The sequence below is a fragment of the Budorcas taxicolor genome, chromosome 5, assembly GCF_023091745.1.
Source record: "Budorcas taxicolor isolate Tak-1 chromosome 5, Takin1.1, whole genome shotgun sequence".
Lineage (NCBI taxonomy): Eukaryota > Metazoa > Chordata > Mammalia > Artiodactyla > Bovidae > Budorcas > Budorcas taxicolor.
Genome location: NC_068914.1, coordinates 41,167,649 through 41,183,353, shown reverse-complemented (window position 1 = coordinate 41,183,353; position 15,705 = coordinate 41,167,649).

Here is a 15,705-nt window from a genome sequence, read left to right as displayed (position 1 = left end):
ATTGTTTTCCTCTATTTCTTTGCATTGCTCACTGAGGAAGGCTTTCTTATCTCTCCATGCTATTCTTTGGAATTCTACATTCAGATGGGTATATCTCCTTTTCAACCTCCTTTTCTGCTTTGACTTTTGCTTCTCATCTTTTCACAGCTATTTGTAAGGCATCCTCAGACAACCCCATTTTGCCTTTTTGCGTTTCTCTTTCTTGGGATGGTCTGGATCACTACCTCCTGTCCGATGTCACGAATCTCCATCCATAGTTCTTCAGGTACTCTATCTATCAGATTTAATCCCTTGAATCTATTTGTCACTTCCACTGTATAATCATAAGGGATTTTATTTAGGGCATACCTGAATGGTCTAGTGGTTTTCCCTACTTTCCTCAATTTAAGTCTGAATTTGGCAATAAGGAGTTTATGATCTGAGCCACAGTCAGCTCCCGGTCTTGTTTTTGCTAACTGTAGAGACTTATTCATCTTCAGCTGCAAAGAGTACAATCAATCTGATTTTGGTATTGACCTTGTGGTGATGTCCATGTGTAGAGTTGATTCTTGGGTTGTTGGAAGAGGGTGTTTCCTATGACCAGTGCATTTTCTTGGCAAAACTCTGTTAACCTTTGACCTGCTTCATTTTGTACTCCAAGGCCAAACTTGCTTATTACTGCATGTATCTCTTGACTTCCTACTGTTTCATTCCAGTCCCTTGTAATGAAAAGGAAATCTGTTTTTGGTATTAGAAGGTCTTGTAGGTCTTCATAGAACCATTCAACTTCAGCTTCTTTGGCATTATTAGTTGGCACAGAGACTTGGATTGCCGTGATACTGAATGGTTTGCCTTGGAAATGAACAGAGGTCATTCTGTTGTTTTTGAGATTACATCCAAGTACTGCATTTTTGACTCTTTGTTGACTATGAGGGCTACTCCATTTCTTCTAAGGGATTCCTGCCTGCAGTAGTAGATATAATGGTCATCTGAGTTAAATTCACCCATTCCAGTCCATTTTAGTTCGCTGATTCCTAAAATATGAATGCTTCCTAAGGCCCACTTGACTTCTCATTCCAGGATGCCTGGCTCTAGGTGAGTGATCACACCATCATGGTTATCTGGGTCATGAAGATCTTTCTTGTGTAGTTCTTCTGTGTACTCTTGCCACCTCTTCTTAATATCTTCTGCTTCTGTTAGGTCCATACCATTTCGGTCCTTTATTGTGCCCATGTTTGCATGAAATGTTCCCTTGGTATCTCTTGCCATCTCCTGTTTGACCACTTCCAATTCATCTTGATTCATGGACATAACATTCCAGGTTCCTATGCAATATTGTTCCTTACAACATCAGACTTTACTTCCATCACCAGTCGCATCCACAACTGGGTGTTGTTTTCACTTTGGCTCTGTCTCTTCATTCTTTTTGCAGTTGTTTCTCCACTCTTTTGAAATAGCATATTGGGCACCTACCGACCTGGGGGAGTTCATTTTTCAGTGTCATATCTTTTTGCCTTTTCATACTGTTCATGAGATTCTCAGGCAAAAATGGTGAAGTGGTTTGCCATTCCCTTCTCCAGTGGACCACATTTTGTCAACATTTCTTTAGAAGTTAAAAAAAAGCATTTCTAAATCTATCATTCCTTCTGAATTTGCTACCTAAAATCCTACCATAGAGAACTTTTTCATCATTTTTTTTTTGGTTGCCCTGAAAACAATTTGTAGATGGAAGATAGAATCAATGATTGTTTTTTATTTATCAATTTTCAGAATCATGAACTGGTGTTCTAGCAACTTCCAGTTGTGACAAATGAGGGCTTTTACATATTATTGTGAATGCACTGATTTTCATATATTTGAATTGCTTTAATTATTATTTTTGATTATTAAATTGTCCCATTTTGGCCAATGAAAAATTATTAAGTTGGTTCCTATCTATTATGACCAACCTAGATAGCATATTGAAAAGTAGAGACATTACTTTGCCAACAAAGGTCCATATAGTCAAGGCTATGGTTTTTCCAGTGGTCATGTATGGATGTGAGAGTTGGACTGTGAAGAACGCTGAGCGCTGAAGAATTGATGCTTTTGAACTGTGGTGTTGGAGAAGACTCTTGAGAGTCCCTTGGACTGCAAGGAGATCCAACCAGTCCATTCTAAAGGAGATCAGCCCTGGGTGTTCTTTGGAAGGACTGATGCTAAAGCTGAAACTCCAGTACTTTGGCCACCTCATGCAAAGAGTTGACTCATTGGAAAAGACTCTGATGCTGTGAGGGATTGGGGGCAGAAGGAAAGGGGGACACAGAGGATGAGATGGCTGGATGGCATCATCGACTTGATGGATGTGAGTTTGAGTGAACTCCGGGAGTTGGTGATGGACACGGAGGCCTGGCGTGCAGCGATTCATGGGGTCGTAAAGAGTCAAACACGACTGAGTGACTGAACTGAACTGAACTGAACGTATGTATTTTAGATTTGCTCACCTTAATTTTTGATAACTTTCTCGCTTTCTGGCACAAGATGGCCCAGACTTATCTTGTACATTTCCTGTCCCTGACATGGAATCAGTCATTTTTTCAGAGTCCTGACTCTTTTTAGTAGGAAATGGTGGCAAGAGTGGGCATTTTTGTCTTGTTCCTGACTTCAGAGGAAAACCTTGCAGTTTTTACTGTTCAGTATGATAGTAGCTGTGGGTTGTCATAGGTGGCCTTTATTATGTTGAGATATATTCTCTCTATATCAAATTGGCTGAAAGTGTTTTTTTTTAATCATGAATGAGTATTGATTTTTCCAAGTGCTTTTTCTATCTCTGTTGAGATAAACTGTAAAAGGTCAGTTTTCATTCCAATCCCAAAGAAAGGCAATGCCAAAGATTGCTCAAACTACCACAAAATTGCACTCATCTCACACGCTAGTAAAGTAATGCTCAAAATTCTCCAAGTCAGCTTCAACAATACATGAACCTGAACTACCAGATGTTCAAGCTGGTTTTAGAAAAGGCAGAGGAACCAGAGATCAAATTGCCAACATTTGCTGGATCATCAAAAAAGCAAGAGAGTTCCAGAAAAACATCTATTTCTGCTTTAGTGACTATGCCAAAGCCTTTGACTGCGTGGATCACAATAAACTGTGGAAACTTCTGAACGAGATGGGAATACCAGACCACCTGACCTGCCTCTTGAGAAACCTGTATGCAGGTCAGGAAGCAACAGTTCTAACTGGACATGGAAAAACAGACTGGTTCCAAATAGGAAGAGGAGTACGTCAAGGCTGTATATTGTCACCCTGCTTGTTTAACTTATATGCAGAGTACATCATGAGAAATGCTGGGCTGGAAGAAGCACAAGCTCGAATCAAGATTGCCAGGAGAAATATCAATAACCTCAGATATGCAGATGACACCACCTTATGGCAGAAAGTGAAGAGGAACTAAAAAGCCTCTTGAGGAAAGTGAAAGAGGAGAGTCAAAAAGTTGGCTTAAAGCTCAACATTCAGAAAACGAAGATCATGGCATCTGGTCCCATTACTTCATGGCAAATAGATGGGGAAACAGTGGAAACACTGTCAGACTTTATTTTTAGGGGCTCCAAAATCACTGCAGATAGTGATTGCAGCCATGAAATTAAAAGATGGTTACTCCTTGGAAGGAAAGTTGTGACCAACCTAGATAGCGTATTCTAAAGCAGAGACGTTACTTTGCCAACTAAGGTCCGTCTACTCAAGGCTATGGTTTTTCCAGTGGTCATGTATGGATGTGAGAGTTGGACTGTGAAGAAAGCTGAGCGCCGAAGAATTGATGCTTTTGAACTGTGGTGTTGGAGAAGACTCTTGAGAGTCCTTTGGACTGCAAGGAGATCTAGCCAGTCTGTTCTAAAGGAGATCAGCCCTGGGATTTCTTTGGAAGGAATGATGCTAAAGCTGAAACTCCAATACTTTGGCCACCTCATGTCAAGAGTTGACTCATTGGAAAAGACTCTGAGCTGTGAGGGATTTGGGGGCAGGAGGAGAGGGGGACGACAGAGGATGAGATGGCTGGATGGCATCACCGACTCGATGGACGTAAGTTTGAGTGAACTTCATGGGGTCTCAAAGAGTCGGACATGCCTGAGTGGCTGAACTGAACTGATGGGACCAGGTGCCATGATCTTATTTCTCCGGATGTTGAGTTTTAAGTCAACTTTTTCACTCTCCTCTTTCACTTTCATCAAGACGCTCTTTAGTTCTTCTTCACTTTCTGCCATAACAGTAGTATCATCTAAGGTTACTGATATTTCTCCCAGCATTCTTGATTCCTGCTGGTGCTTCATCCAGCCCAACATTTTGCCTGATGTACTCTGCATATAAGTTAAATACACAGGGTGAAAATATACATCCTTGACTGCTTCCCAGTTTGGAACCTGTCTGTTGTTCCAAGTCCAGTTTTAACTCTTGCTTCTTGACCTGCATACAGATTTCTCAGGAGGCAGGTAAGGTGATCTATTATTTCCATCTCTTCTAGAATTTTCCAGTTTGTTGTGATCTACACAGTCAAAGGCTTTGGTGTAATCAGTAAAGCAGAAGTAGACGTTTTTCTGGACTCTTGTGCTTTTCCAATGATCCAACAGATGTTGGCAATTTGATCTCTGGTTCCTCTGGTTCCTTTTTGTTAATAAACCTGACTGAATCAATTTTATCTTTTTTTTTTCTTTTTAAAAAGGTGTTATTTTCATTGATCTTTTCTTTTATTTTTTGATCTCTATTTTATTTCCTCTCTGATCTTATATCCTTATTTCTGCTGACTTTGTTCTTTTTTCCCAATTCCCTTAAGATGGTAGATTCAGTTCAGTTCAGTTGCTCAGTCATGTCCAACTCTTTGCGACCCCATGAATCGCAGCACACCAGGCCTCCCTGTCCATCACCAACTCCTGAAGTTCACTCAAACTCATGTCCATTGAGTCGGTCATGCCATCCAGCCATCTCATCCTCTGTTGTCCTGTTCTCCTGCCCCCAGTCCCTCCCAGCATCAAAGTCTTTTCCAATGAGTCAACTCTTCGCATGAGGCGGCCAAAGTATTGGATTTTCAGCTTCAGCATCAGTCCTTCCAATGAACACCCAGGACTGATCTCCTTTAGGATGGACTGGTTGGACTTCCTTGCAGTCCAAGGGACTCTCAAGAGTCTTCTCCAACACCACAGTTCAAAAGCATCAATTCTTCGGCGCTCAGCTTTCTCCACAGTCCAACTCTCACATCCATACATGACCACTAGAAAAACCATAGCCTTGACTAGGTGGACCTTTGTTGGCAAAGTAATGTCTCTGCTTTTTAATATGCTATCTAGGTTGGTCATAAGATGGTAGATTAGGTTGAGATTTTTCTTTCTTCTTGAAGTATACCTCTGTTACTATAAACTTCCCTCTTAGGACTGCTTTTGCTGGATCCCATGGATTTTGGAGAAATCTCAGTAACCTCAGATACACAGATGATACCACCCTTATGGTAGAAAGTGATGAGAAACTAAAGAGCCTCTTGATGAAAGTGAAAGAGGAGAGTGAAAAAGGTGGCTTAAAATTCAACATTCAAAAAACTAAGTCATGGCATCCTGTCCCATCACTTCATGGCATATAGATGGGAAACAATGGAAACAGTGACAGACTTTATTTTCTTGGGCTCCAAAATCATTCCAGATGGTGACTACAGCCATGAAATTAAAAGATGCTTGCTCCTTGGCAGAAAAGCGATGACCAACCTAGACACCATACTAAAAAGTAGAGATATTACTTTGTCAACAAAGTTCCATCTACTTTTTCCAGTAGTCATGTATGGATGTGAGAGTTGGACTACAAAGAAAGCTGAGCACTGAAGAATTGATGCTTTTGAACTGTGATGTTGGAGAAGACTCTTGAGAGTTGCTGGACTACAAGGATATCAAACCAGTCCATCCTAAAGGAAATCAGTCCTGAATCTTCATTGGAAGTATTGATGATGAAGCTGAAACTCCAATACTTTGGCCACCTGATGGGAAGAGCTGACTCATTGGAAAAGACCCTGATTCTGGGAAAGATTGAGGGCAGGAGGAGAAGGGGAGGACAGAGGATGAGGTGGTTGGATGGCATCACTGACTCAATGGACATGAGTTTGAGCAAGCTCTGGATGTCGGTGATGGACAGGGAAGCCTGGCATGCTGCATTTCATGGGGTTACAAAGGAGCTGGACACAACTGAGTGACTGAACTGAACTGATTGATAGATTTTGGAAAGTTGTGCTTTTATTTGTGTTGATCTCAAGGGTATTTTCTTATTTCCTCCTTGATTCCTTTATTTCTGATTTCCTCCTTGATTTCTTTATTTCTGATTTCCTCTTTGATTTTTTCATTAGTTCATAGCATATTGTTTAGCGTCCACATGTTTTTGGTTTCCCATTTTTCATACATAAACGATTTTTAGTTTTATGTCATTATGGAAGGAAAAGATTCTTGATGTAATTTGTATCCTCTTTAATTTTTTAGCCAAGTTTTGTGGCCTCTTTGTGATCTATCTTGGACAACATTATATGTGTACTTGACAAGAATGTGTATTCTGCTGGTTTTGGATGGAATCTGTTAAGTCAAGCTGGTCTAATGTGTCATTTAAGACAACCAGTATTTCCTTAATGGTTTTCTCTCTGGAAGATCTGCTTATTAATGAATTGGGGTATTAAACTTCCCTACTATGATTGTATTATTGTTAATTTCTCCCTTTATGTCTGTTAATATTTGCTTTACATATTTAGGTGCTATATTAGGTTCCTAAATGTTTATAAATGTTTTACACTCTTCTTGTGTTGATTCTTTTATCTTTATATAATGTCTTTCTTGTCTTTTATTGTAGACTTGTTTTAGAGTCTACTTTATCTGAGTATTGCAACCAAAGATTTCTTTTTATTTCCACTCGCGTGCAACATCTTTTTCTATCCTCTCACTTTCAGTGTGTGTGTCTTTAGTTCTGCAGAGAGTCTCTTGTAGGTAGCATATACATGAGTTTTGTTTTTTAATCAGTCACCCTAAGTCTTTTGATTGGAGCGTTTAGTCCATTGACGTTTAAAGCCATCATTGATAGGTGTATATTTATTGACATTTTGTTATCTGTTTTCTGGTTGTTTCTGTGGTTCTTCTCTCTTCTTCTGTTTCAGTCTCTTCCATGGTGGTTTTCTAATGTTTTGTGTTATGTTTTTGCTCCTTTCTCTCTAGATTTTGTATATCTGTTATAGGTTTTTGATTTATGGTTACCATGTAGTTCATACGTATTGACCTATATCTACTTTTTAAACTGATTATCATTTAAGTTCAACTCATTCTAAAAGCTCCACATTTGTTAATCCCACCCCTACATTTGTGTTTTTTTACGTCATATTTTACATTTTCATGTCTATCCCTTAGCTATTTATTTTATAGTCGGTTTTATAACTTTTCCTTTTAACTTTTGTACAAGCTATATAAGTAGTTGTTTCATAGCCTTTACTATATATTTTTCTTTATTAGTGGGATTTCAGCCTTCCTCTGATTTCTTATTTCTTACAGTAGTCTTTTGCTTTTCACTTAAATATGACCCTTTAGCACATCTGGTAAGGTTGGTTAGGTGTTGATGAACTCCGTTAGTTCTCTTTTTGGTATTTATTATTTATCTGACTGTGTTGGGTCGTAGTTGTGGCACGCCTGATCTTTGTTGTGTTGCGTGGGATCTTTTGTTGTGGAGCACAGACTCTCTGGTTGTGGCACCTGGGTTTAGTTGCCCTGTGGCATGTGGGAACTTAGTTCCCCAACCAGGGATTGAACTCATATTCCCTGCATTGCAAGGCAGATTCTAGACCACTGGGCCACCAGGGAAGTCTCAGTCTCCTTTAGTTTTTGGTTGTTTGAGTGGCTATTTATCGCTCCTTCAATTCTGAATGACAGTGTTAGGTGGAATGTCCCAGGTTGCAGGTTTTTTTTCTTTTCAGTACTTTAAATATATCATGCCACTCCCTCTAGTCTACAGAAATTCTGCTGAAAAATAATCTGATAGCTTTATGAGGATCCCTTTGTATATAATTGTTTTTCTCTTCTTGCCTTTATAATTCTTTCTTTATCTCTTTAACTTTGCCTTTTTAATTATCATATGTCTTGGTATGGTTCCCTTTGAGTTCATCTTGTTTGGGATTCTCTGTACTTCCTGCACCTGGATATCAGTTTCCTTTTTCAGGTTTGGGACTTTTTCTGTCATCATTTCGTTTTCTATCTCCTTTTTCTCTCTCCTCCTTCTCAAACTCTAACAATGAAATGTTAGTAAACTGATGTTATTTCAGATGTCCCTTCAACTGTTCTTATTTTTTAAATTTGTTTTTCTTTTTTGCTATTCTGATTGGATCATTTTCATTATTTTATTTTCAGAGCACCGTGTTCTTCTGTATCTCCTAACTTGTTGTTAGTTTCCTCTAGTGTATTTTTTCATTTCAGTTGTTGTATTCTTCAGCCTGACCAATGCTTTTTTTAAAAAATAAATTTAGTTATTTATTTATGGCTGCACGGCGTCTTCATTGCCACACACAGTCTTTGTTCAGTTGTGGCAAGCGGGGCTACTCTCCAGTTGTGGTGTGCAGGCTTCTCACTGTGTGGCCTCCCTCGTTGCAGAGCACAGACTCTAGAGTGCAGGCTCCATGGTGGTGACACATGGGCTTAGTTGCCCTGTGGCATGTGGACTCTTCTTGGACCAGGGATTGAACTGGTGTCCCCTGCTTTGGCAGGCTGATTCTCAATCACTGGACTGCCAGGGCAGTCCTGACTGATTCTCTTATATTTTCTAGTTCTTTGTTAAAATTCTCACTATGTTCATCTTCTTTTCCTCAGTTCAATAGCATTCTTAATTACTTTTACTTTGAACTCTTCATCAGATAAATTTATCTCTGCTTCATTAGGGTTTTTTTTCCAGGTTTTTGTCTTTATTCTTTTCTTTGAAACATATTTCTCTGTCTTCTCATTCTGTTTAACTTTCTCTGTCTTTATGAAATTGACTGTTTAATCACTTAATTGTAAAACATGAATGGAACTTCAGAGTTAATTAAAGCTGGTGGGTAAGAGTTTAAAAAAAAAAAAAAGAAAAGAGGTGAAACAGTCACCTTTCTGGTCTTGAATGTGTATCCTTGCATGTGAGTGACCCTATGCACTCTGCATGTACCTAGCAGTTTTGGTGAAAGAGCTGGATTTGAAGTGAGCTGGGATGCATATTTCTGTGTGGTGTGCTGGCAGCCTTTGTCATGTGGGAAGCAGGGCTGGGGTTGGAGGGGCTAGCCAGTGCTTCTGCTGTGCTCAGTGGTCAATCCAGTCCTATCAGATGTGAGGTCAGGAACAGGAACCCTGAGGGAGTTAGGTTTTCCCTGGATGTGATGGTAGTCTCCACCTTGATCTGTAATGGGCTGAGGCCTGAGGGCTTAGGGCTGAACTTCTGTGCTGGTTTCACTGTTTCCCTAGTGTGCAAGCCTTGGCTAAAGGTTAGTGGCGAGCAATGCCAGAGCAAGAGGGGCTGAGCAGGAGCCCAGTGTGAGCTGTGGGGGGTGCACTGGAGTGGTGCTGGCAGGCCAGCCAGAGCCCCAGGCAGTTTTCAGTCTGTTGCCTCCAAGCTGTGTGTGCTCAGGAGGCTCAGGTTTCTCTGGTGAGCCCCACTGGCTTTCAAACCAGCAAAGGGTACTTGGCTTCCTTGGGTCAGGCCTCAGGTCTGGTGTGAAAGTTGTTCAGTTGTGTCCAACTCTTTGTGACTATACAGTCCATGGAATTCTCCAGGCTCGAATACTGGAGTGGGCAGCCTTTCCCTTCTCCAGAGGATCTTCCCAACCCAGGGATGGAACCTAGGGCTCCCGCATTGCAGGCAGATTCTTTACCAGATGAGCCACTAGGGAAGATGCAGATGTGCCTCAAACCCTTTGCTTCCCAGGGAGTATCCCTAAGCTTGCAATATCCTCCTCTTCTGTGTTTCCTACTAGGGATGTGGATCCCAACCAGATCACTTTTCCTCCGTTCATACCAGACTCTGTGTGGCTCTTTCTTTGTAGACTTGATGGTACAGGAGCTGTTCTGCTAGTCCTCAGATCAATTTCAGTGACGATCACTCTATATGTAATTGTAGTTTTGATGTTTTCATGAGGGGAGGTGAGGTCAATGTCCTTTTACTTTGCCATCTTGATCGCTGCATTTTACTATTTCTTTCTTGCTTTTCAATATTTTCAAACTTTTTTTTCAAAGTTTCTTTTTGTTTAAAAAATAACATAGATTTTTTATTCTACAATTTATTTTTAAGAAACCATTTTATTGATGTATTATTAATTTATAAAAAGCTGTATATGTTTCATATATACAAAAGATGAGCTTGAATATAAGTATACATCCATGAAAACATCACCACAGACTATGTGTAAAAAAATCCATCTCCAAAAATTTCCTCCTTCCCTAATTATTTATTACTTTTATATTTTATGATAGGAATACTTAAGATCTACCCTCTTGGCAAATTTTTAAATACACGATACAGTACTGTTAACTACAGTCACTATGCTGTATGGTAGACCTCTATGTCTTTCTCATTTTGTGTAACTGAAACTTTGTGTCCTTTGACTAATACCTCCTTGTTTCCCCCTCGCTTTAATCTCTGGCAACCACCATTCTCCCCTGCACTTTTGTGAGTTTAACTATTTTAAACACTTCATATAAGGGATATCATGTAGGATTTGTCCTTCTGTGTCTGGCTTATTTCAGTTGGCACCTTGTCCTCCAGGTTCATACATATTGTTGCAAAAGGTAGGATTTACTTCTTTCCTTAAGACTGGGTAATATTCCACTGTATGCTTTTATCACATTTTCTTTAACCATTCACTCATCCATGGTTATTTAGATTGTTTTCATATCTTGGCTATCGTGGTTATAACTGCAGTGAACATGAGAGTCCAGATATCTCTTTAAGATCGTGATTCAATTTTTCAGATATATACCAGAAGTGGGATTTCTGGATCTATTTTAATTTTTTGGAAGACCCTCTCTAATGTTTTCCATACTGATATCACCATTTTTCATTCTCAGCAATGGTGTACAAGGATTATAATTTCTCCACATCCTTGACAACACTTATTATTTTTTTGTTTTGTTTTTGATAATAGCCATCCTAGCAGGTTTGAGTTGATATCTCATTGTGGGTTTGATTTAAATTTCCCTGATGGTTAGTGATATTGAGCACTTTTGCATGTACCTACTGGTCATTTGTATGTCTTCATTGGAGAAAAGAAGTTCATTGTCCATTTTTCAATTGGGTTATTGGGCTTTTTTTGTTATTAAGTTGTAGTTGCAAGTGTTCCTTGTGTAAGGATATTAGCACCTTAGATATATAGTCTGCAAACATTTCTTTCATTCCACAGGCTACTTTTTCACTATTTTATGTTTCCTTTCCTCTGCAGAAGCTTTTTAGTGAGATATAGTGCCATCTGTCTATTTTTGCTTTTAGTGCTTAGCCTTTGTGTGTCATATACAAGAAATCATTTCCTAGCTAATGTTCCCTAAAAAAGATAACTAAATGGGAACTAAAAACGCAGCATTCAGGTAACTCCTATGAGCAAAGGACTTAAAGGATCCATCTAATTTTATTCTTTTAAATGTAAATATATAGTTTTCCAACACCATTTGCACCTGAAATTTCTCATATTTGACTGTTTGTGACCCATAAAGAAAGCATGTTCATGTCATTAAACCTAATATGTCCCCCTAATAGGTCCTCCATAAAAGTATATTATTAACATTTATATAAACCCTTGGTGTATCTTGTTAACTCTGTTTCCTTTGCTCATAGGCGTTATCTGAATGCTATGTTTTTAATTCACATTTAATTCCCTTTTTGATCCCACTTGGATCTGGTTTCTAACTCCTTTGCTACTAAAGTTGTCAGTGATTTTCCAGTTGTTAAATTTAAAAGGCATTTTTATTTTGTTCTCAGTTTTAAACTTTCTTTTATGACACTGATAGTTTCAAAGAATATATGTCAGTTATTTTATAGAATGTCCTTCAGTTTGGATTTGTCTTCCTCATGACTCAATCTAGATTCAGACTGTTGTTCCAAAGGACTTTCTGGTCAAAATACTAAAGAAGTAATGTCGTGTCCTTCTCTGCGTGTCATATTTGGAGATACATGGTGCCATTCTGTTGTTAACTTGTAATACTAATTTTTATCATCTGGTCAAGATATTTCCACTATTGTCTCCACTATTGTGTCTCCACTATTACAGTTACTACTTTTCTCTGTGGAACTAATAAGTAATTTGTGAGGGGACACTTTTTAAGACCTCATCAAACTAGACAGAACATTCCTTAGTAATTCTTGCCTGAACCAAATAGTATTTATCCAACACCACCACTCCCTCTTCACTAATTAGTGAGCATTTTACTCTAAGGAGAAGCCATCCTTTCTTTATTTGATCATCAGTATAGATTCATGGATCTTATTTAATTCAGTGATTTATAATCCATTGAATCCTTATTTATTTTGTGCTCAAAGTATCCCAACAGTCCCTTCAAGCTGACTTCTGTGTCTTTTTCCATGCTGCATGGGTTTTTTTTTGTTGTTGTTGTTGTTTTTGGTTTGAGCATGTTTTTACCCTCTGGTTCAACAAAATGTTCCAGGCCCAACTTGCACATTCCCTGCCTCAACCCTGGGACCAGTCATTTTGTCAGTAAGCCCTGCATCGTTTTAGTGAGTAATGGTATCTGGAAAACAAGATCCAGATGCTCAATGTGCTTATTGCAGCTAAGGAATCATTGCTTCTAGACCATTTCAGCCCACAGATCTAGGTAGTCATGAGTTCATACTGATACCTCCAGTTCCCATGTAATACCACAAGGTCCTTCCTTTCCTTCCCCTGTACTTTATTTGTATACCCTTTCTTCTGTAGAGTGAACTATGGCTACTGACATTAACACAATCTGCTACAAGTAAAATAGTTTCATAATTACCACACACCTACTACTACTACTACAAAATAAAAGCAAATATTGAGTTCAAGATTTGTTTGAAGTTCTTTTTTTTCTCCTAGATTGAAAATAGTCAAAGTACTATGTTTAAAAGTTATTGATTTAGCCCCAGGAGGCAGTCCTAAGATGGCGGAGGAATAGGACGGGGAGACCACTTTCTCCCCCACAAATTCATCAAAAGAACATTTAAACGCTGTGTAAATGCCACAAAACAACTTCTGAATGCCGGCAGAGGACATCAGGCACCCAGAAAAGCAGCCCATTGTCTTTGAAAGGAGGTAGGAAAAAATATAAAAGACAAAAAAAGAGACAAAAGAGGTAGGGATGGAGCTCTGTCCCAGGAAGGGAGTTTTAAAAAGAGAAGTTTCCAAACACCAGGAAACACTCTCACTGCCGAGTCTGTGGCGAGCCTTGGAAGTGCAGAGGGCAACATAACAGGGAGGAAAAATAAATAAATAATTAAACCCCACAGATTACGAGCCCAGCGGTAACTCCCCCAGGGGAGAAACAGCGCAGACGCCTGCTCCCGCCACTTGCAAGCAGGGGCTGGGTAGGGAGGCACAGGCTGCATTGCTTAGAGAAAGGATCTGGCCTGAACGCCCTGAGGGCAATCTGAGCGAACTCACTTGGGCTAGCAAACCAGACTGTGGGATAGCTACCACGCGAAAAGCCCTAAGACACTGCCAGGCCTGCGCACAGAACAAAGGTCTGAACAGAGCTAGCCGGCTGCAGACCACCCCCTCTCTGGTGACAGGCAACCAGAGCAGGAAGGGGGCAATCGCAGCCCCAGAGAAACATTATCTACCAAACTGCAAGCAGGCTTTTTGCTAACTAAGACTTCTTCTTGGGGTTCTGGACAGTCAACATCCACCTGAGAAGGTGCGCCGGTTGTACACCCAGTAAACCGAGCAGCAGGGACCGGGGAGGCGATAAGCCACAGCGACCATGCTCGCCAAACACCTCATCACCTGAGCTGCTCAGACCTGGGAAGGGGACAAAACGCAGGCCCAACCGAGTCTGCGCCTCTGAGGACTACCCGAGTGCCTGAACCTGAGCAGCTTAGACCTGGGAGGTGCATGCAGCCCAGGGCCGGCCTCGGACGGTTCCCTGTGAAGCAACCTAGAGCCTGAGCAGTGTGGGCAGGGAGGGTACACGACCCGTGAGTGGGGGCAGGCCGAGTGTGGCTGAGGCACTGCCAGCACGTGCCAGTGTTATTTGTTTGCAGCGTCCCTCCCTCCCCACAGCGCGACTGAACAAGTGAGCCTAAAAACAGTGTCCACCAACGCCCCCCTTGTGTCAGGGCAGAAAACAGACATTGAAGAGCCCAGCAAACAGAAGAAGCGAAAACAGAGGGAACTGCCTTGGAAGTGACAGGTGCCATAGATTAAAACCCTCCTATAGATCTTGAGAAATATAAGCCAGACCAAGGAACTATCCAAAAATGAACTGACCCCACAATACCCACAACAACACCAGAGAAAGTCCTAGATATATTTTTACTATTATTACGATCATTCTCTTTTTTTTTTTAATTTTAAGTCCTCTATTACGCCTTTAATTTTCACTTTAATAACCTACTATTACTTTGCAAAAAAAAAAAAAAAAAGAGAGACCCTATTTTTTAAAAGCAAACTTCATATATACATAATTTTGGTGACTTTGTTTCTTTTTTTTCCTCTTTCTTTTTTTTCTTCTTTTCTTTAATATTGTATTATTGAAAGGCCAAACTCTACTCTGGATTTTTAATCTTTTCTTTTTGGTATTTGTTATCAATTTTCTACCTTTAAGAACCCAATAGTCAGTACCCATTTTTGCTTGAGAGTGAGATTACTGGCTTGACTGCTCTCTCCCCCTTTGGACTCTCCTTTTTCTCCACCAGGTCGCCTCTGTCTCCTCCTTACCCCCTCTTTTCTCTACCGAACTCTGTGAATCTCTGTGTGTTCTAGATGGTGGAGAACACTTAGGGAACTGATTACTGGCTGGATCTGTCTCTTTCCTTTTGATTCCCCCCTTTATCGTCCTGGTCACCTCTGTCTCCTTCCTCCCTCTTCTCTTCTCTGTATAACTCCGTGAACATTGTGGAATGCACATAAGGAAGTGATTACTGCTTAGCTTGCTCTCTCCTCTGTTGATTCCACCTCATCTCATTTGGGTACCCTCTAACTCCCTCCTCCCTCTTCTCTTCTCCATGTAACTCTGTGAACCTCTCAGGGTGTCCCTTACTGTGGAGAAACTTTTCATCTTTAACCTAGATGTTTTATCAACAGCGCTGTATAGCAGGAGAAGTCTTGAGACTACTGTAAAAATAAGACTGAAAACCAGAAGCAGGAAGCTTAAGTCCAAACCCTGAGAACACCTGAGAACACCTGAGAACTCCTGACTCCAGGGAACATTAATCGATAGGAGCTCATCAAATGCCTCCACACCTACACTGAAACCAAGCACCACCCAAGGGCCAAGTTCCAGAGCAAGAAATACCATGCAGATTCTCCAGCAACACAGGAACACAGCCCTGAGCTCCAATATACAGGCTGTCCAAAGTTACTCCAAAACCATTGACATCGCATAACTCATTACCGGACACTTCATTGCACTCCAGAGAGAAGAAATCCAGCTCCACCCACCAGAACACCAACACAAGCTTCCCTAACCAAGAAACCTTGACAAGCCACTGATACAACCCCACCCACAGTGAGGAAACTCCACAATAAAGAGAACTCCACAAATTGCC